General features: G+C 42.4%; 1 pseudogene; it reads right to left on the bottom strand.

The window, feature by feature from the left end:
• Positions 1–4,643: 4,643 nt before the first annotated feature.
• Positions 4,644–5,672, bottom strand: LOC118896445 (annotated as a pseudogene).
• Positions 5,673–6,380: the final 708 nt, after the last annotated feature.

Genomic DNA, 6,380 nt, shown 5'->3' with positions numbered 1-6,380 from the left:
CGATAATGCCTCTCTTTCTACGTGTGTTGCGTTTTACTTATTTACTTTGGCAAGGCAGGCTGAGATCTCAGCAACTCTGGACTAACAGAGAGACGAAAAAATCTGAACCAAATGGAGCAATAGTGGTGGAAAATGGTCTAGCTTTGAGGTTGGCTCGGAAAAGTCACTTAGTCCAGACACATTTTCCCAAAACCAAAGGATATGAACTCCATGATAGCAGGGCTTTTTATCTCCTCTCTCCTTCACTGCTGCATCCTCAGAGTCTAGAACTGTTCCTGACACACAGTAGTCATTTGTTAATGTTTGTTATGTGAATTAAAGTTCTAATTCTGGAAGCAAACAAGACTGGGGTCTCCAGATGTGGGAGATGTGGGAGAACAACACTGATGAAAGAGTGCTGTAGGCTAATGATTAGGAGTCAGACCAATTTGCAGGTTTTCATCAGGGATCTTCTTCATCAGTGGTGGGAACCAACCACTGAATCTCTCCTGTGCCAAGGAAAACCTTGAATCTGCCAGGTTAAAAAACTACATTTAGACTTAGCCTTATGAAATTCTGTTACATTTCAAGTATAAACTTTCTAAAATCTCACAAATTCTATCAACACCTCTACAATTTTTTTTAAAAGCCAGATTGACCTCAGACATCTCCTCATTGTTAATTGTCATTAAGGCAGTGACAGCAATGAGGCAATGTCTAGAGCAGGGTTTCTCGACTTCAGCACTATGGGCATTTGGGGCCAATGGGGAGGGGGTGTTCTGTACATCCTGGGATGTTTAGCAGAGCACCTGGCCTCTACCCTCTAGATGTCAGGAACATTGCCCCCCAAATTATAACAACCAAAACTGTCTCCAAACGTTGTCAAGGGTCCCCAGGGGTAGGGGAAGGGTACTCGTCCCCTGTAGGGAACCACTGGTCTATAGATTTGAGAACAAAAAAGATACCATCAGCCAAGTTGCCACTTACCTGTGAAGGCAACTGCCATTTTCAGACTTCAAGTCATATAAAGGATACCACTCTTGAAAGAAAAAGAAAATGACTTAAGGATATATTACAGGCAACTGAGTTATGAACCAAAATTGAATATCAAGCATAGAAAAAAGAAAAGGGAGGCTGTGAGTCATAAAACTAATAAAAATGACCTTCATTTTCACTATAATGAGTCTAAGTGTGGATTTATTTTTATTTGTTTTGTGTAGGATTCAGAATTCCAAACATTTTCAATTTGAATATTCATGTCTTTCATTAATTCTGGAGAATTCTCAGCTAATATCTCTTCAAGTATCGCTTCTTCACCACCACTTCTTTCTCCTGGACACACAGACTACATCTCTCAGCCTTGCTTGCCATTAGGTGCTGATATATGACTGGGCTCAGGCCAAAGGAACAAAATCTCCTACAGGCAATCCTCTCTGCTCTGCCTGCAGGCTGGAAGCAAAATACGTAAAGACCCTAAAGGACAGCAAAATCATGAGACGAAGGGAGTCTGTGTACTCTTTTTTTTTTTAATTTACCATCTCTTTTTTTTTTTTACATAAAAGACTTCATTTATTTATTCTGGCCACACCACACAGCATGTGGGATCTTAGTTCCCCAACCAGGGATCAAACCCATGCCCCCTGCATTGGAAGCACAGAATCTTAACCCCTGGACCACCAGGGAAGTCCTCAAAATAAACTTCTATTACTTTAAGCCAACAACTTTTGAGGTATGTTTGTTATAGCAGTAAGCATCATCTTAAATGATAAAACAAGGAATAAAGAAAATAAGGGATCCAATGCAGGGGATGGGGCAATGGGAATTTCTAGGGGAACTGCAAAGAGTGTTCCCAGAATTACAGCTGGGCAGTGGCTGAGAGTGCAAACCTGGTCCAGATAAGAAACAGGCACAGAGGGCTCCAGGAGGGATGGTGGGGGATTAGTTTGATTGTGTGGAACATTGATTGGTGGGTATTTTGATGTGCAAACAACAAGAAATTCTAAGGAAGCCCCAGAAAAGAAACATCCGAGGAAATGTACTTTGGGAAATTAGAGGTTGACACAGAAATGCAAACATAATAAACCACTTGGCTCATCAAGGAACAGTATTTATTTGCATACAGCCAATACTGCACACACTTGGTAGGAATATGACCAAAAAAAGAGAATTCTGTGATGATACATGTGTGAAACAAAGTAAGAATGCTAAATTCTTGGCTTCCATAGTGAGAAGTCACCAGGTAATACTGATAAGATACAAAACCAAAAAGTCAAGAAATAGTAATTTAAGTATCTATGTAGAATACTCAAAGTAAATAGCAAGTGAAAAGAATGTACAGTGGTTACCTCTAGGAAGTAAAAATCTGGGATGGAAAAGGGTAGTTCTTTGTCATTATAAATATTGTACCACATTCGACTGAAAGTATGTACATATATCACTTTGATAAACATGAATATATATATATTTTAAAAATCTGCTTACATCAGGCATTTCTAACCTTCAGTCTGGCTGCACCACACTTTTTAAATGGCTTATAATCAGGACAGAGATAAATTTACCTTGATGGCAGGGGATAAAAATCAATGTGCCCTCACATTGCCTTTCGCATAGTCAAATGATTCTTTGAGGACTTTTAATTCTTTCCTTAAAAAGAAAATACTGCCAATATAATAAAAAGGGATTATTGGCTAAATGTTGGCTAAAATCATTTAAGATGGGATTTAGCGTCTAACAGCATGCATTCTTGTCAGGGAAATATGAGTCAGAGTTATAATATAGAGCAACTAGATGGGTCTGTGATGCAACAATGTGATGCTTATTTCAGCCTATATTTTGAGGTGTGAAAAATCTCTTTCTATAGTGACCTTTTCAGTGGGCACATTTTAGCTGATGCCAAATCCACATCTATAGTGAAAACCATAAATAGTCTACACACACCTCATCCCGCATTATGAAGAGAGTAGAGAACAGGAGAACATGAACAGGAGAGTCAGAAGCATGGCAAGAATATACCCCCTATTTCCAAAAGATGCCCAAACAAAACATTCTCTTCCACTGTCAGACTATGGATTTGACTTTGTGGCCAAATTGTCAGCTCAGAAAACATGACAATGAAGAGCCTATCACAGAGAAAGGAGAGAATAGAAAAATCAGAATTAGTAGGGCTTTGATGGTATCTTCAGCCGGTCCTGCCTTGACTGAATGCTCCCCTATACCGTTCTTTCCTTCCTCCTTGGCTGTCCATCCTCTTCCCCCTCTTACAGCCTCCTCCCAGCTCCAATCCTCTGGCAAGGGAGCTCTGAGAAGGCTAAAGGTCATTCTGGACTCCCTCCTCCTCCCTCCTTCCTCTACCTATAGAGCTCCTGGAAGAAAATTTTGTGAGTCTTATGTGAAGGTGAATACCCTCATTGCTTTCAACAAACGGTTGACCCCAGGCAATGCTTGGCAAATGCTCAATGCTGATTTTGAAACTGCACTGTGCTGGCACCCAAGCTAAGCAAAGTCAGTGGGGAGAGAGAGAGAGTTTTCACCAGCCTTTCATGAGGTGCTGACTGTGCTTTGCATGGGTTACCTCAAGGTCAAGAAGAAAATAGCAGCATTCTATCCCAGCCTGAGCCAGCACACCCTGGGAGAGAGATGTCGTCACCTGCCAGACAGGTGCTTGCCCATCAGAAATTTGTCCCCGCTGAACCCTGAGAAGCTGCATTAATCCAGAGACACTGGCCTTCTGCTTGGGCTGTTTGTGTTTTTGTTGGCATTGCTGTTGCCGATTTTCTCCTTTTAATCTATAACAGTGAGTTAGTAAGAGGAATGTGAGGGCAACAGTGTTCCTAGACTCACAGAGGGAGATTCTGTGAAATCTTGGGAGGCGGGGGTAGGAGAAATGATTGAAAGGAAGAGTGGAAATAGCTGACCCTGAGGGAAGAGGACAAGTCCCAGACAGGAAAGAGCCTTCATATAGGATCTATTCAATTTGCCTGCCCAGACACCTCTCCCCTCCTTTGGGGGAAGCATGGCAGAATGGAGAAGAGCACGGGTTCTGGAGCCAGGCAGGGTGTGTTGGGATTTGGGCCCCCTACTTACTAGCTGTGTGACTTTAGGCAAGTTATTAAATCTTGGGGCCTCAGGTGCTTCATCTGTAAAATGGAGTAATAGTACCTGTGTAGTTGAAAGGATTTAATGAGCTAATACCTGTAAATGCTTAGAACACTGCCTGGTAGTATAATAGTAGGTAATCAAATATTGGCTTTTTTTTTTCAAGTCTACATATTAATTTTATTACACAGAAAAATAAATACAAGATTCAAAAACTGAAATCCATTTCACCTGGTAATTAAAATATCATTCTAAAAGGAAGGCAGTTTCCTAGGATTGAAAGTCACCAAGTAAAATGAAGTAGTCTAATAAAATTCATCATTCTCAGAGTCCTACTGAGGGAAAGAAGAAATTCTTTTCTCTGTGATAAGTTACTTTCCTAAGTGACTTCTTTTAATTTAAAAAAAAAAAGGGGGGTGGGGGAAGGGGGCAATTTTCCATGAGTTTTGATTATACAAATGCCACAAACAGCTTCTGAGGCTGAAGCTATGACAATGAACTTCCATGTCACAAAGAGGAAGAGGAGAAAGTGGAAGGGAACAGTGCAGAGGAAACACAGTGACATTGCACTACAGTAGGTATTTACATCTGCTATCCTCATCCAATGTAAGGTCAACAACTTCTGCAGGTGACGCCCAAGTCTGCTGGGAAGTCACAGCAGTCCATGACTGTGTTTGCCGGGTGCAAACATACTGTATGCCAGAGCCATGCTTCCATGAAGAAACACTGAGTCACACCTCCTTGAGGATGAACCCACCTTGCATGTTCCTGAACTCCCACGATCTTCACTTCACTATCTGAAGAGGCAATATTAATTTCTTCATTGAGTGGTGCATTGCCAGCAGATGTTTTGTCACTTGCTAGGAATCCTGGATCCAAATGACCTGGTATCTCTGCAGTGATTGTCTCGCTGCTCCCTGAAACCTCTTCAGCATCATCTGATGAGCTCGTGCTTGAGTCACAAGTCAGGTCACTATCACTGGTACTACTGCCCTGCAACAGGTTGTATTTCTTTCGTGCAGCAGCCTCCCGTTTCTGCCTCAGTAGCCTGATTCTCTCCTTGTGCTTTTGGGTCCGATGACCTTTAACCTTGGCAAATGGGCCATTCTGTTTATCACTGGATTGCCGGGTTTTCTTGGCAGCCATGGTGGTGGATGTTTCACTTTCAGATCAGGACCGGTGAGACTTGCGCCAAACTGTGGCACCAGACACTCCGGAAGGATCTCCTTCTACCGCTATTTCTACCTGGGAGGGTTCATTCTCCTCTGCAGAAGACAGTGTATGTGAATCGGCCAGGTGACCAGTAGAGAAAGTGGAAAGCATGCAGTGGTTAGAGGAGTCTCTCTCATAAACTCAGCCAGTTGTCGGCTTGTCACCCTCTGTGGATGCTGACACTCCAAAGAGTCCCTTCTCAGTTCCATCAACAAGCAGGGCTTTGAAGAAAGAACTGTACAATCCACCACACCATCTTTCAGAAATTGAGATTCCAGTTCCACAGATCCATCTTCCTCCTTAGCTGACTCTTGTTCAGATGTTTTTGGTGGGACTTCAGACTCAATGAGTTCTTCAACTTTTCCCACTGCTTCCTCCAGCTTCATTTCAGACTTTCAAGTTAAATCATGGAGCAGAGTCTAGGAAACTACGTCAAAGATGCAACGGGAAAGCAACCCCTCCTGAAGCCTACCCGAATGAAGCTCGTGGTGTTTGAATCCTTGTGTCACTCCAGGAGGGAGTCCGCTCCCTTCTCTCCCTACATTTTTGCAGAGGCCAACAGCTCGGCTCAGGGAGATTTGGCTGTGCTCCTCTCATGCAGTGGTGTCAACATCCCATTCAAGTTTCTGGATGAACCTTGCACGCCTCGCAGACAGAGCACCACCTCCAAATATTGGCTTTTTTTAATGGCTTCCTGATACCCATTAGGGAGCTACTCCTAGGCTCTGTGTCTGGGATGGAGCTGAACTTGCCTCTTCCAGCAGCACATAAATAACCCAGGACTGACCAATCAAAGCACCACCCACTTGAGCATAATAATTACTTCCTAGAATGTGGAGAGCCTCTTAAGAAATATTACTCATGGGAACATAAAATTGTGCAGCAACTCTGTACAGTTTTGACAGTTTCTTTAAACACTGAACATGCCATGACCATATGACCCAGAAATTGCACTCTTGGACATTTTCTCAGAGAACTGAAAACTTATGTTCACATAAAAACCTGTACATGAATGTTTATAACAGCCCCAAACTGGAAACAACCAAACTGGAATAAATTCATAAATAGCCCCAAACTGGAAACAACCCATAAGT

This window comes from Balaenoptera musculus, chromosome 6 (genome assembly GCF_009873245.2).
Source record: "Balaenoptera musculus isolate JJ_BM4_2016_0621 chromosome 6, mBalMus1.pri.v3, whole genome shotgun sequence".
Lineage (NCBI taxonomy): Eukaryota > Metazoa > Chordata > Mammalia > Artiodactyla > Balaenopteridae > Balaenoptera > Balaenoptera musculus.
The sequence above is the reverse complement of the archived record's forward strand: the minus strand, read 5'-3'. Positions and strand labels throughout refer to the sequence as shown.